Source organism: Gouania willdenowi, chromosome 20 (assembly GCF_900634775.1).
Source record: "Gouania willdenowi chromosome 20, fGouWil2.1, whole genome shotgun sequence".
In the NCBI taxonomy this organism is placed as follows: domain Eukaryota; kingdom Metazoa; phylum Chordata; class Actinopteri; order Blenniiformes; family Gobiesocidae; genus Gouania; species Gouania willdenowi.
The window spans coordinates 6,571,531-6,588,083 of NC_041063.1; positions in this window are offsets into that span (position 1 = coordinate 6,571,531).

A 16,553-nucleotide genomic window follows, 5' to 3' on the forward strand; every position below is an offset into this window, starting at 1 on the left:
ACCGATATGATATCGATATTGATTTTATAGTGTGGAATGTTAGAAAAGGCTTGATCAAGTGATGTTTCTCAAACAGAGAACAATAGTCAGCAACAGTAGGTTACGTTGTTGGAGTGTGAACCACAGTCACATATGAATAGAAGTGCTGGAGCGGAACATTTTATCGTGGGAGATGCAGTCCAATAAAATCCGTTATTCGTTTTCTGCCTGATATTGGACCGATATCCGATATCAATATCGGATCGGGACACCTCGACTATATATACCAGGGATGATTAAATCTCTAACTACATTCATCATCACCAATTCAACAAATACATTTTAGCTTTATAGTAAGGCTGAAGCATAGATTCAAAAAACAACAAAAAAAACAAACTAATTTTAGCTTTACTTTACCAAATTTGGCCACATTTTAAACTGTTGTGCACCGGTGGCACTCGCTCGCTCACGCGCCACGCGATCCCTCCAAGCTGTGAAAAATTCCAGGTGAGAACCCTGTGTGTTGTACAGAGAGAGAGCAGAAAGCTCCAGCACTCATTTGGCCACATGTCGGTATCACCTATTAACTTGAGACGTAAGTTTTTAATTCAATGATGAGTAATAAAAGTCATGAGCCTCTTGAGTGTTTAGTAGCCTTAATAACATTAACCAGTCAGCACAGAAAACCAACTCTTTTCCTTTTTTTCTTTCCAATGATAGAGTTTAAACTTTGCTGGGAGAATGTAAGGGTGCAATCATCCAGTGAGAGCTTCATTCTTCTCTCTGAGTGTGTGTGAGTGCAGTGACCAACCTGTGTAGATATAGAATTACTCTGCAAATATATCACTAAGTGGTTTCTCTGAGTAGTTCAAGGCCACATGCCCCAAAATAAGAATCACTTTATGTTTCATAAACTAATTCTTCAGCCCACTCCGGTCCCTGAGAGTTTTCATTTTCATTCCCTCCCTTGATTTTCATATTTCATTACAGTTTCATTGAGTTATTCACTTCTGCTGTCAGCAGTCTTCATTAACAGAGAGAGTTATAGACAATAAATACAGTATATATACACTCATAGTCAGAGTTGCTTATTCACAACCAACTCTGATCAACATCCACTCAGGTTTAAAACGTGGATGGTGGTTAAATCTGACAGGATCTTTCACTTAAAGACGTTTTTCTATCTGTGAACATTACTTTCCTCATGGTTAAGTGATTTTTATTCACGGAAAAAAAGGGAAAAGGCTGATTGCGGCGCTGAATAATGATAAGAAATTACATTTGATCAGTGAAGAAAGTGTGCAAATCAGAAGAAAAGTGTCAGAGAAGCTTCTCCAACAGTTTTCATTCACATATTCTTAGCTTAGGGCGAGTTTTACGTACCTCAGATCTCAGATGTGAGATTACTCTTTAGATTTCCTCCACAGAATTAAAGAAAATAAGATATTGACTGTTTTTTTTTGTTTTTTTTAAGTAAAACCTTGAAGCACATACAGTATACTTTCAGTATTAATGCAGCGAACAGAGCTTCTTCTCACTTTTGGCTGAATGCCGTTTGTCATTTCTGACATTTATGCATTTATCAAAACAGCTTTGTCTCCTTTGTCACTTTTATCTGTCAGATAAAATTCCGTCACTTCGAGTGAAACTCAGTCGCTCTGTTGGGAAATATGTTTCTCCTCAGAAGTTGATGTTTGAAGACAAAGTATCCTGTTATCCTCAGAAATGGAAACTTTTTTTTCCACTTAAATGTAGAAGATATGCATCGAATAACTGCATTATTTTTAAAGGAGCCGCTGCACAATATCAACATCTGAATACTGATGAAATAAAGTTCCTTCAGTGCACAATGAGATATAAACAAATAACAATATTACAGAGATTATTATTATTACAGGTACGGTCCAATGTTCAGTAAAGTTTTAAAATTAAATAGGATTTTAACATTTTTAACTGTGTATTATTCTTTTGAATTTTCCAAACTCGAAATGAAATCTTGTCTTTGTTCAAACTCATTCAACACAAATCAATGAAATCAATGCTGCAATGATTTATTATTAATATGTCATTTAGTTAAACACAACTTGTCCATTTTTAGCAGCATTTTAAAGACCGTGAGAATAAATAAACATTTTACCGTCCATTGGCGTCTTTGGACTGAATCCATCCAGTTTATTTCCTCTGAAGTCTTGTTTGTCTGAAGAAAGTGTTTAGAGATACGTTAAACGTAGCCATTGCCTGGCAAATAATGGGCACGACAAATCATGAATGTGGTTAAAGTAGCAAAAATAAACAGGAAATATTCAACATGTGTGACAATAGGTAGAAAAAGTGGTGCAAATTGGTTTATAAGTGCTGAAAAGACATTGAAATTTAATGGATGAGTGTCAGAAATGGGAGTAATGTAGCAAAAATGCATTAAAAGGAGCAAAAATATGGCAAGAAAAAGTGATGAAAATAGATTAAAATATATCAAGGTTGTTGTAGTTGCAGAAAAAGGGTAAAAATAAACAAAAATGGGCATTATTTTTTTAAAAATATTCTGTTCCTTGAAGGCACCTGGTGACCCCTCCCAGCATTGAGAACCCCTGCAATAAGGACTCAGGTTAATGGACGTGTCCATGTCAGTTTAATCAATGCTGAATTATCAAGACTAATGAAGTTTATCTTGTCATTATCTATTTAAATGAAGACTCAATAAATCATGTTCCTGATGTTCACCTTTGATCCATTTTCACTTTCCTCTGAAGTAAAGGATTGTTCTACCTGTTAAATGTGTTAAAGGTGGTTCCAACATCTTTTCCATTATGTGTTCTTTGCATTCTCGTGCTCGGCTGCTAAACACTATCTTCACACTTGTCCTTGACTCACTCTTTAAGGTTTTCTGCTCCCCTGGAGAAGCTCTAAAACACATTGATGGGGGGGTCAGAGAGGCTGTTGTCCTGTTTGACATTCATTACCACGCCTGGGCTACAATTCCCTCCTCACTGTATGAGAACAGGCTCATCTGAACTCATTCACATCTCACTGTGTCTTTGAAGCATTTGCTTTGTCTCGAGTCCCACTGGATCTTCTGTTGACCATCTCAAGTGTTTCTGAGTAGCAGCATGATGGTGTCCCTCTCTGCTCAAAGTCTCTGCTTTGTTAGCTCTACTCTAATTAGGACCTTGAAATGCCCTTGAGTGTTTAACAAGCCAAACACACTGCAGCACGTAGCAGTAGGTTGCATTATAAAGCTTCCACAGAGGTGTCAGTGTGTTTACAGTGGAGGTAGTGGTTTTCTCTCAAGATGTCCTGAGCTGTATTTTCACACATTTGTTGTATTCACTCGTTTTTGATCTCCCATAGAAAGTCCATGGTTAAAAATGGTTTTAATCTGAGGTTTTAGTATTTAGTTACCCCCAATTTTTACTGGATGTGGCTCCGCTGTGTTACGTTTCCACCGTGTCACCAGAGCTGATCGGTTTCCACTTTAGTCTATGTGTTCATTTCCACCGGGTCCGCTGAGGTGCGTATCTGCTCCTTCCCACCTGCGGTAGTCCAGTGCCCTCCTCCTGATATACGCAGGGCTTCTATTTCTATCGCAGCACAGAGCAAATGAAGCTAAACAGGAAATTAAGCACGTACTCAGCAATAAAATATTGGGTTGCTTTTCAAAATAAAACACTTCAGATTATATTTCATGTAACTACATCACCAAAACGTCATAATGTGTAAAAACAAAATCACATTCAAATGTGGCTCTGACAAATCCAGAGACTCCAACCTTCTTGTTCTCCTTTGTGAGGAACACTGACCTGTTTATCTGTTTATTATAGAAATATCGTGAGAACTCCTCTGTCTCGTGACGTCACAGTCGTCTAACCGGAGTGCCCCGTGGCGCACTCAAAACACAACCAGTGTGGATTACCGAGCAAAACCTGATCGGTGCCGTGGCGCAGCGGAGACGTATCCAGTGGAAACCCCCAGTTAGGTGTCGTCCAGTTCCTTGGACGTTATTCCAAAGAAGACCAGAAACATTATGGTGGAGGGATTTAAACAATGGATTCTTCAGGAAAGGAGAAATATGACTTTAAAAATAATGGTTCCTGCAGCATTTGGACGTCGCTATCAGCCATCTTACTTAGGGTGACTATGTTTTGATTTCTAATAAAGAGGACACTTGGGCCAACCTCGGCATACTTATAAAGTATGTTTTCCTGAATCTGCCTTGTAACGGCAAAATATAATATAGCAGATAAATAGGTTGTTGTTGTTCACATGGTTTAAAAAATAATTTTCTCTCTTTATAACAAAGACATCAAACAATCTGAAATCGGTGGTGACTGAAGTTAATCACCTTCATTATACATTATAACAATATGTCTTTCTTAAAATCATTGGAACAATGAGAACGATCTCCTAGAAACATTTTGCTTACAGAACAGTAAATAATCATGAAATATAAACAATAAATAACGTTTCAGTTCAATCCACTGCTATTTAGTCTCTTTTTAATCTCTCTCTCTCTCTTTCTCTTAGACTTTGCTCTTTTTTCTCTTTTCATTGTGTCGTCAAAACAAAGCAGCATCTTTAATGATTCCATCACGTGTGAGTAAAATTACTGTAATTAACCATGTTGGCTTTAAAAAGCAACTCCTTAGCTTTCAGAAACTGGTGTAGTTTCTCAGATTGAATAAATATTAGAGTTAGGGTCATTAAAATGAACATATTCCCTTTGATGCGTTCAGGGTCCCTGGGAAACCTGGACAATTTAATTACTTTTGTAAAATATTCCTGGAGAGGCCGGACAAGACATGAAAGAGAGAAAAAAATGGACACTTCATAAAAACTTATTGGATTCTTCTGCAATTATCCTGAAATGCAATATGCAAAACTTTTCCCAAGTTGAAGTCAAATGTCTATTCTCCCTGTGCTGCGTGGGTTTTCTCTGGGTACTCCAGCTTCCTCCTACAACCCAAAAACATGACTGTTAGGTTGACTGGAGTCTCTAAATTGCCCATAGGAGTGAATGAGTGGTTGTCTGTGTTGCCCTGTGATGAACTGGCGCCCTGTCCACGTTGTACCCCCGCCTAATGCCCACTAAGAGCTGGAGGTAGGCACCAACAAGCCCCCACAACCCTGAAAAGGGACAAGCGGGTCAGAAAATGGATGGATGGATGTTTGTGAGTAAATTATCCAGTTGTTCAGAAGAAATACCTTTGATATATTGATCTGTGAGGCCTATTTATGTCTTTGTCTGTGTTAAAAGAGGTGAAAGGGAACCACATCAATGCAACACTACACCGAGTCCCACTATTCAAGACCAAAACCAGAACGCACTGAGACCAAGACCATAAAAATGGATTTTCAAAACAAAAAAAGGTTGAACAGTTACAGATCATTCTCTTTAATTTCAGTTTTATTTTAAATACATTTGACTGAAGAAACTGGCAAAAATCTCAAATCTTGACAAATTTGTTCAACTAAATTCATGCAAAAACAAGTTGTGATGAACTACGGCCGGGCCCTTCGGAACATCTCCGCGCCAAACAGAACGTACCACGTTCCCGAGAATTGAGTCAAATGACTCAGTTCCACCAAGTAAAACAAATGATATTCCGCAACGTAAAATCGTAATGTACGTTGAATTGCCTTTGAAATGATATATCACACGACTATGTTCCAATAATTTTAGAAATGACCAAAAAGGTCTCAGAGAGACTTATGACCTCCGCTCAGAGAATATCCATGTCAAATTACAGCCCTATTCAACGAGCATTAACAGAGGAGTAGTTATTTGAAAAATGGGGCCCCCTCGTAGCACATACGGAGAAATGGGGCCCATTCATATATTGGTATGTGTCAATGATTCGGTACCACCAACTGTCGCAATATTTGACTCACAAATAAATGAGAAAGCAACTTTAATGGAAATTGCCAAACAAGGGGGGTGGGCCACCGGGCCCCTCGGGCGCCTAATTGAATTATGCAAGGCATAATTGTACTCTACATTTTATTACCCTTGTCACAAGACTGTTCCCATAAATTTGGAAATGACTGGAAATAGGGGTGGGCCCCCAGGCCCCAATTCAAAAAAGGGCTCAGAGCGTCAATGCGTACACATCCATAGATTATAACTACCAGCCCGATTCGTTCATGAACAACAGAGAAGTAATCAGATGTGTGACTTCAGAGTGATTCCTGACTAAAAATAAGATGATGTCCCATTGTTTGCAGGTTTCTGACACATAAGACACTGGAAAAGATTTAAAATCAGTGAGCTAAGTGCTATCGCTAACGCTGTGTTTGAAGTCAAACTACAGCATGAATTGACCAGGAACAGTTCACAGTGTGTCTCCTTATTATCACATTCATGAGACAAAACCAAGAGCTCCAAACTGTGGTCCAGAGACCAACAACGGTCTGGAATACTACAACCATATGAAAAGCTTCCATTTCTTCTTATTCTGACCTGGAACGTTTACACAGAACGTTTTTCAGTCTTTGTCGTTTAGGTTGAATGTTCCTTTGATTTTAAAGCAGTCTATATTTGTTGTTCTCCTAAAGTCTGGAACAGTCCCGTTTATTTACAGATTACAGTTCCATTGATAATGAGCAACCCTGCATAAAGAACAACAGTGAGTGGGATGTTTAGATATACAGTAGATGTGACAGTATGGAGTCCCATCAGCCCTGGACACGTTATAGATTTCCCTTTTTCTTTCTTTCTGTGAGGTCTCTGTGGAGCACAGAGCTTTAAAATGATTACCATTCCACTCCTATTTGTGCTGACCAGGCACTTTGCTGCATGTTTAATGCACTGCTTTGGGTCAGTGAGCTACAGAGGAACAGTAAAAGAGAAGCTGATTATCCATCTGTCATCTCCTCCCTACACTTTACTGTATCTGGTCCTGAAGTTAGGACGACTATCAATCTTTGAAACAAAGCTGGAGGGAGGGTTCAAATGGTAGATTAAAGTGTTTGTGAAGAAATAACTGTTTGAAAGTGCAGTTTTCTCTCGTCCTTACTTTACCTCACGTGAACCGTGTTGACCAACGTCAGTCCTACAGTGATAACATCCTCCCTCCAAACGAATTCAATTAGAAACCTTTTAACTAAATTGCCTTTGTTTGTGGAGCATCAGGAAGAACATAATTCTTATTATACAATGGAACTAAATTATTATAATTGAGTATTAGAAAACACGGAGCGAGTCACAAAGACTTTGAAGCAGCGCGTGTGTGTGTGTGTGTGTGTGTGTTTCCTGCTGACATTCAGGTTTTCCTTTAACAACTCATCGCCAAAATGTAATCAAAAGTACAGGTGATATTAGGTTTCGTATCATGAAAGTACAGAGGAGTCAATCTGCTCTTTATCTCATTTGGCTGAGAGTCATTTCTCACTGTGTAGCAGGAAATATGAAAACAAATATGTGGCGTCGATTGTAAAGCTGCGCATGATAAAATAAACAGCTCACAACATTTAGCAACAAACCATGTTTGAAAAACGTAAGTACTTTTTTGTTTTTGTTACATTTTCACCTGATTTACAGCAATATTTGTGATATGTGTGATATTTACATTTCTCATAAAAATATAATGTCAATGTTAAATCTAAATCTAAACCAAATGCTAAATGTTAAGTCTAAATATTCCATGTTAAATCTTAAATGTTAGATGTTAAATCTAAATGTTAAATTTAAATGTTGAATCTAAGCCTAAATGTTAAATCTAAATGTCAAGGGGTAAACAAAATATTTAGCTAATATGCAAATTCATTGGGAGTACCAAAATAAAAGATAATTGATGCGAACGAGTGCTATCCGTGGTCTAACATTTAGATTTAGATTTAACATTTAGCATTTAGATTTAACATTTATATTTTAATGGAACATTTAGATTTAATATTTAACATTTAGATATAGATTTAGATGTAGATTTAGATTCATCATTTGATATTTAACATTTAACATTTAATATTTAACATTTAACAATTAGATTTAGATTTACCATTTAGATTTAACATTTAGATTTAACATTTAGATTTAACATTTAGATTTAACATTGACATATTTTTACAAGAAAAGTAAATATTACAAATTTAACAAATATTGCAATAAATCTGGTCAAAAGTAACATTAAAAAAGTTTTTGTTTTCCTAAATGACTTTACAATCCGCGTCCCATATCAAAATACTATTTTACTTTGATCTTTGTACGCATTAAGGAAACATTGTGCAAAATGTGAAGAAGAAATTGATTTAGGAATATATAATCAACCTACAGCAGTTACAAAGACTAATCAGCAGTGCACAATTACAGCAGTTTTAATTACACAATGTACCATTACTTCACACTAATATATGATTCTAATCATTCGTAGCAAATAGAAAAGTGTAATCACTTCAATCAACTCCAGCAATCTATTTGTTTCATGGACAACATACATATTTTACTTAACAGACACTTTTGTCCGTATGGATTTTAAATATATGTAAAGCTAAGAAAAGCTATAAAAATGTACCTTTTTTATTATTATTATTTTTGTGAAAACAAATCGGTTGTCAGAAATGGTCTGTGCCTTGTCTGTCATGAACTTCTCTGCATGTCGCGGTTCTATACAGCATTCATATTTCCTACAGTGTGTGTGTGTGTGTGTGTGTGTGTGTGTGAATGTTGGGCTGGTGGCCGAGGGGCCACGTGAAGCCCTCATTTTATATTGTGTTAGTCCCAAAGTACACACACGAAATGACACCAGAAACACACAAATACACAAAATAGCAAATACACAAAACGACTTCAAAACCTCAACATGACAACAATAATGAACATTACTCACAAAACATACAAGACAACTACAAAAATACACTAATTGAGAAAAATACACAAACCAACAACAAAAACACACAAAATGACACAATAATACACAAAACAGCAAAAATACATGAAATGACTTCAAAAATACACAAAACAACAAAAAAACCACACTTGATGACAAAAAAAAAACAAGAAAAACACAAACGAAATGACAGAATAATACACAAAACAACAGTAAAAATACACAAAATGACTTGAAAAACATTGGCGAGAATGTTTGCATGTTTTTTCCCTATTTACGTTTATGTGACTATATTGTATTTATTGTTGTTTGTACCTTTTTGATATAAACCGAATTGGTCTGAAATAAAATTAAAATGAAATGAAATTAATAGGACAAAACATACAAAACAACTACAAAATACACTAAATGAGCGAAAAATACTGTAACAACAAAAACACACAAAAAGACACCAACAACACACTCAGGGCCTATACTACAAAGCTAGATAATTATATCCTGGATTCATCTCTGTTAGCGGGCTTCACCTAACCAAACATTGTCCTTCAGGCAGAAGCTGTCCTACGAATCTCGATAACAACACGCTAGATTAAACTAGCCTGGTTCTTGAGACAGAGGTGGAGATTACAGCGTCAGACCAATCACAATCACTGTCACAGTTGAGGAATAATTCTTTAAAAATATGAAAAATCAAAATCCACAATTCAGACCAATAACAACACTGTTGCTGCAGTAAAAGCAGCAAGTAATTAATACAGGAATTGATGATTGTTAATGCTTAAATTAGTGAGATTATACAGTGCCTTGCGAAAGTATTCGGCCCCCTTGAACTTTTCGACCTTTTGCCACATTTCAGGCTTCAAACATAAAGACATAAAACTGTAATTTTTTGTGAAGAATCAACAACAAGTGGGACACAATCATGAAGTGAAACGAAATTTATTGGATATTTCAAACATTTTTAACAAATAAAAAACTGAAAAATTGGGCGTGCAAAATTATTCAGCCCCTTCAAGTTAATACTTTGTCGCGCCACCTTTTGCTGCGATAACTGCTGTAAGTCGCTTGGGGTTTGTCTCTATCAGTTTTGCACATTGAGAGACTGGATGCAAAACAGCTGGAGCTCAGTGACGTTGGATGGACAGCGTTAGTGAACAGCAGTTTTCAGTTGTTTCCACAGATTCTCGATTGGATTCAGGTCTGGACTTTGACTTGTCCATTCTAACACCTGGATATGTTTATTTGTGAACCACTCCATTGTAGATTTTGCTTTATGTTTTGGATCATTGTCTTGTTGGAAGACAAATCTCCGTCCCAGTCTCAGGTCTTTTGCAGACTCCATCAGGTTTTCTTCCAGAATGGTCCTGTATTTGGCTCCATTCATCTTCCCATCAATTTTAACCATCTTCCCTGTCCCTGCTGAAGAAAAGTAGGCCCAAACCATGATGCTGCCACCACCATGTTTGACAGTGGGGATGGTGTGTTTTGCATTGTTGCCAAAAAGTTTGATTTTGGTTTCGTCCGACCAGAGCACCTTCTTCCACATGTTTGGTGTGTCTCCCAGGTGGCTTGTGGCAAACTTTAAACGACACTTTTTATGGATATCTTTAAGAAATGGCTTTCTTCTTGCCACTCTTCCATAAAGGCCAGAGTTGTGCAGTATACAACTGATTGTTGTCCTGTGGACAGAGTCTCCCACCTCAGCTGTACATTTCTGCAGTTCATCCAGAGTGATCATGGGCCCCTTGGCAGCATCTCTGATCAGTTTTCTCCTTGTATGAGCTGAAAGTTTAGAGGGACGGCCAGGTCTTTGTAGATTTGCAGTGGTCTGATACTCCTTCCATTTCAAAATTATCGCTTGCACAGTGCTCCTTGGGATGTTTAAAGCTTGGGAAATCTTTTTGTATCCAAATCCAGCTTTAAACTTCTCCACAACAGTATCTCGGACCTGCCTGGTGTGTTCCTTGGTCTTCATTATGCTCTCTGCGCTTTAAACTGACCTCTGAGACTATCACAGAGCAGGTGCATTTATACGGAGACTTGATTACATCATTAGTCATTCAGGTCAACATTGGATCATTCAGAGATCCTCACTGAACTTTTGGAGAGAGTTTGCTGCACTGAAAGTAAAGGGGCTGAATAATTTTGCACGCCCAATTTTTCAGTTTTTTATTTGTTAAAAATGTTTGAAATATCCAATAAATTTCGTTTCACTTCATGATTGTGTCCCACTTGTTGTTGATTCTTCACAGAAAATTACAGTTTTATATCTTTATGTTTGAAGCCTGAAATGTGGCAAAAGGTCGAAAAGTTCAAGGAGGCCGAATGCTTTCGCAAGGCACTGTAAATGGAGAATAAACAGACACTTTGATCAGTTTCACTTTCCCTTTTACATTGTCTGTGGCTCTGATGCTGCGTTCATACAGGTCAGCCTACATCATAAAGTAGAATATAATTATATTTCATATTATCTCACAGGACTGAGATTCTTTGCCCCAGAATACATGAATGAATGAATGAATGAATGAATGAATGAATGAATGAATGAATGAATTGGTCTCAAAGAGCCCGATGCACGTAGGCTTTATCAGCTGACTTATTTTACTTCATCTGTCCATCAGATATGCAGTAAATCTGTATATTTCCTATGCGTTGTCATGGTAAAGAATAAATAATCTCTCTCCTGTCAGCGTCACATCAGATCCACACAGAAACGTGTTCACAATGATCCTCCTCTTTTTGGACACGTCACTTTCTAAGAGAAATGATTGGTCAGGAGGCGGGACTTTGGTACTCGCTCAGATCTTAACCAGAACAAAACCTGGTCCCGACCAGGTTAGTCGTTAAGCCTAAGTTACCATGGCGATTTAGCTTTGTAAGCCAGCTTCGTAGGACAGCACACACTGATTAAATACCAGAAATTAGCGCGATGAGAGGAAATCTAGCTTTGTAGTATAGGCCCAAAATAACTAATAAACCCAGAAAAACACAAAACACACACAAAATGAGAGAATTTACACAAAGCAATAAGAAAAAGACAGAAAATGAATTAAAAAAAACCAAAATGTAAACAAAATGAGAGGAAAATACACAAAATGACAACAAAAACACACAGTAACCCTTTGTTTTTTTGTTTTGTTAATTCTCATAGTTCATTATTGTGCATCATGTGACGCTCAGATCAGATACATTTTTGTGTCCCTGCTATGATAATAGTTGGCTATTTTTGTTCTGTATGAACAAACATTTCAATTTCCATTGAAAATAAAATGTTTTTTTTTTTTTTTTTGCCTCTTCTCTATAATTGACACATAGTTTAATCTTTGTGACGTTGTTTCTTCGATGGCGTTTTTCTGTCTACACTTTGTACAGCTGTAAATGTAGCAGATGTGACCTTTGTATGATAATGTGGGAATATTAGCATGATGGCTGGAGAACGTTTGATTACTTCATTTTAATAATCAGTGTGTCCTGAATACATAAAAAATGTCTTAAGAATGCCAGTAATCCCAGGAGGCGAACATGAAGGGTTTAGCTCTGTCGCTATAGGCTGTGGCTCTTGTATTCTCTTTGGCTGAGTCTCTACAAAGGAAACAAAGATAAAAGAAAACATAAAGACGGTGCTTTTCCTCTGCTGTACACAGGCATGTCAGTTGTCATTATGTGGATTTTTCTTCAACACTTTTCAAGGAGAAAATTAAAGCTTCACCGTGGGTTGAACCTTTGAAGTGACACAGGCTGGTGCTGACATTTGTTTCAAGGGGAGCAAGACTAATGCATACTAAGGCTTTTTTTTATTGTGCCATGGAATTACCACTAGCCATTTCGGAGTATTAGCTAGCATAGCTGGGATAGCATAGGAGCTATAACGAACGTTCGATGATAAGTTGCAAATTCTTGAATGACTACAGCTTTATTCATAAATACATACAACAGTGAATTTATTTCACTAAAAGAAAGTTGAATAATGTTCTCAACAGCTCATTACCGTAGACCAAGACTTGCCAAAGACCAGAATGCATGATAACCAAGAGAGTCAAGAGTTAGTCAAGACCAAGACCAAGTCAAGACCAACATTGAGGCAAGCAGAGGCCAAGTCAAGACCAGTCCAGTGAGTTAAGACCAAAACTTTAGAGAGACCAGAGTTAGTCAAGACCAGAACTGAGGCAAGTAGAGACCATGTCAAGACCAAAGCTTTTGGGAGTCGAGTGAGTCAAGATCAAAACTTGACTCTTCTTGACCAAAACTGGGGCTAACAAAGACCGAGTCAAGACGATCAAGACTTTTGGGAGTCCAGTGAGTCAAGACCAAAACTCCGGCAAGCAGAGATTAAGACCAGACCAAAATTGGGGCAAGCAGAAACAAAGTCAAGACCAAAGCTTTTGGGACTTGACAGTGAGTCAATACCAAAACTGAAACCAGCAGAGACTATGTCAAGACCAAGACCAAAGCTTTTGGGAGTCGAGTGAGTCAAGACAAAGACAGAGTTAAGCAGAGACCGAATCAAGACGACCAAGACTTTTGGGAGTCGAGTGAGTTAAGACCAAGACAAGACCAAAATTGGGGCAAGCAGAAACCAAGTCAAGACCAAGACTTTTGGAAGTTGACAATGAGTGAAGACCAAGACCAAGTCGAGACAAAAACTGGACCAAGCAAAGACTGAGTCAAGCTCAAGAACATAAAAATCTATTTTAACACTATGACAAGGTTGAACAGATAAAGATCATTCTCTCTTTAATTTTAGTTTTCTTTTAAATAAATATTATAGAAAAAACAAGGACTCTTTCAAAGCACAACATGAAAAAAATCTCAAACCATGACAAAAATTTGTTCAACCAAATTCTTTGCTCAATTTGTTCAAAAACCACTGATAAGTCCAGAAATATTTCAAATATGTGAAAATCAGACGTTTCATCAAGTAAATGAAATCAAATGGACTGATAACCCAGTGTTTGGTGTCTGACACATAAGACACTGTAAATCATAATTACACAAAACACATAATACATACAGTACTGCTCCAAAAATTCATTTAAAAAACAAAATTTGTGTAATTATGAGAAAATGCTACAGTGATTCTAGTTGAAAATTGGCACAGAGGTACCTGGGGGCCTGTAGAACAAGAATATGTTGGAGTTTACTGAAAACAATTAGATTTTTCATGAATTTTTGGTACAATGCGCCTATACAGTATTGTTGGTGTGATTTGAGGTGTACTTGAACGCACCATGAAGTTCCCGTCGGCTTTACTGTAATGCGTGATGTAAACGGACATTCTAGTTTAAACCGCTGATGGCATTACTCTAGTATTTTCCCAGTACGCACACCAATGTGTATATTATCTGTAATAGCAAGGCATAATGCTATTTCAGCCTGTGTCAGGCCTTGATTGAACAGAAACCTGATGCTGTGATCTATATGCTCCTGCTCCTCTGGCATTGTTACACTGAATGTTTCCTGCAATGATTTATTATGCTACATTATTATTGTTTCGTCTATTATCCCATTATCTCGGGAAAACTATATAAATTAACTAGTTATCATGGGAAAACAAAGTCTCGTTAGGTCGAGATCTCGAGAAAATTAAATTATCACAGGAAAATGAAGGAAAAAAAATGTATGAAAGCATGGCCCTGCATGGCTTACATACAATAACAATTTCAACAAAATTATTCATAACATGAATGTGTCATGGTTTTCTATACGACCCAAAAGCAGAGCATAGGAGGTTTTAGTGATTCCAAGTGTTTATTGTACAGGTAAGTTTTGATGTGTGAACCAGATGAACAGTTGTAAGAAGGTAAGTAGCAGACAGGTGAGTATTTGTAGGTAGGCAGACAGGTAGACAGGCAGACAGGTAGGCTGGTAGACAGGCAGACAGGTGGACAGGCAGACAGGTAGGCTGGTAGACAGGCAGGCTGGTAGACAGGCAGGCTGGTAGACAGGTAGGCTGGTAGACAGGTAGACAGGTGGACGGGCAAACAGGTAGGCTTGTGTACAGGTAGACAGGTAGACAGGCAGGCTGGTAGACAGGTAGACAGGTAGACAGGTAGACAGGTAGACTGGTAGGCTGGTAGACAGGCAGACAGGTAGACTTTCAGACAGGTAGACAGGTAGACTTGCAGACAGGCAGACAGGTAGACAGGTAGGCTGGAGACAAAAACATTGGCTTAGCAAAAGATACAAGAAAAGAGCCAAAAGCAGCAGTACAAACTAACTGACAAGGAAACTGGTCTTCTCGTAGTGGAGGTAATTGGTGATTGCTGGCAGGTGTGTTGCTCTGCAGCCAGGAGTAGCCATACCCAGGGAGGTTGTAACCACAGACACACAAAGGGAGGGGGAGAGACTGCCAAACATGATGACAGAACAAGAAGTCCAGCTGACTCTTATAGTTATAAGAAGCTAGCATAGCCTAGCTTAGCATATAAGGAGCTTTTTCAGATTTATGGTACGCTCACACCAAACACGCCCCGAGTTGTACACTTGTCATCGAGCTTCGAAGAGGCTTTGGATGCGTGTCCAAACAAGTTGGGACGAGAGCGCGTTGAGTGCATTTTGGGGAGGGGCTTCTCTGTTGCTGGTGGTGTTCATACAATGGATGATATTGTGGTGATCAGTTATGTTCATATTTCATCCAGTGACTGAAATGGTGGAGAACATTATTGTGTTGAGAAGTCAGTGTTTTCGGTCGGATGTATTTTGGTGTGACTCAGTGTGTGCACTGTGAAGTTAGAGGGCTATAGAGAAGTGTGGGTGAATGGAGAATAAAGTTTGGAGTTTCTTGCTGAACACGCCGCCTCTAACTCCAGCTGCCTCTGATTCTCATTCATGGGCTCTACATTATCAAGAGATTAGCATAAAACCAGACAATGTCGTCGAAGAGATTTCTGGATTCACCAGAGCTGCGCTCGGACAAGAGTCGCTTTCAGCGCTTCTTCTGTCTGTTCCGGGCCCAGTTTGACGACCTGCTGACCCGCATCGTTGCTCGCATTCCCTACTGAATATGTCACGATTGAGGAAAGCTACTGATTGGTCGACGTACCGCGATATGCCCCAAAAGTTCAACAATCCCAACTCCAGCGTCGGCCGATTTTGGAAGCGCCAGACGCACGTCAAAAGCTTTAAATCTCAAAACGCGCAGTGTCAGCCGCGCAAAAAGCTTCAAAACGTGCCACACAGGAGGCGTGGGACGCGCAGCGGGACTTCTGACGCTTCCTAGAAATACGGCCACCATATATATGTTGTATGTTCCCCTTGACGCGTTTGGTGTGAACACGTCATAATACACGCTAACAAGCTAATCTGTCATTGGTTGATTCTTTCTTACTTTCAAGCAGTGTATTTATTTAATTTTTATCTACAGTATTTATGTTGATACATGTGTTGCCATTAGCCATGCAGGCTATACATGGAAAAATGAATGTACACATACTACTATAGCTTTTTCTGTTTGTAATAAATTGCTCAAAATAAATGAATAAATAATTTCTGTGCTGTGATCTTTAGAGGTGTTTTTTTAAAGTAGCACAAAAGATTGGCCTCCATGACTTACATCAGATGCTAATATGTCACAAAATAATATGTTTAATGTATGAAATTATCACCTATAGCACTTTGTAATTCTGTCTCTATCACAGGAAGGACCTGGTTTTATTTTTCAGAGCTCAAAAACACCAACAATGTATTAAATACTGACCTTTACAATCGGGGTCACCAACCTTTGTGAAACCGTGATACTTCATGGTAAATTTCATG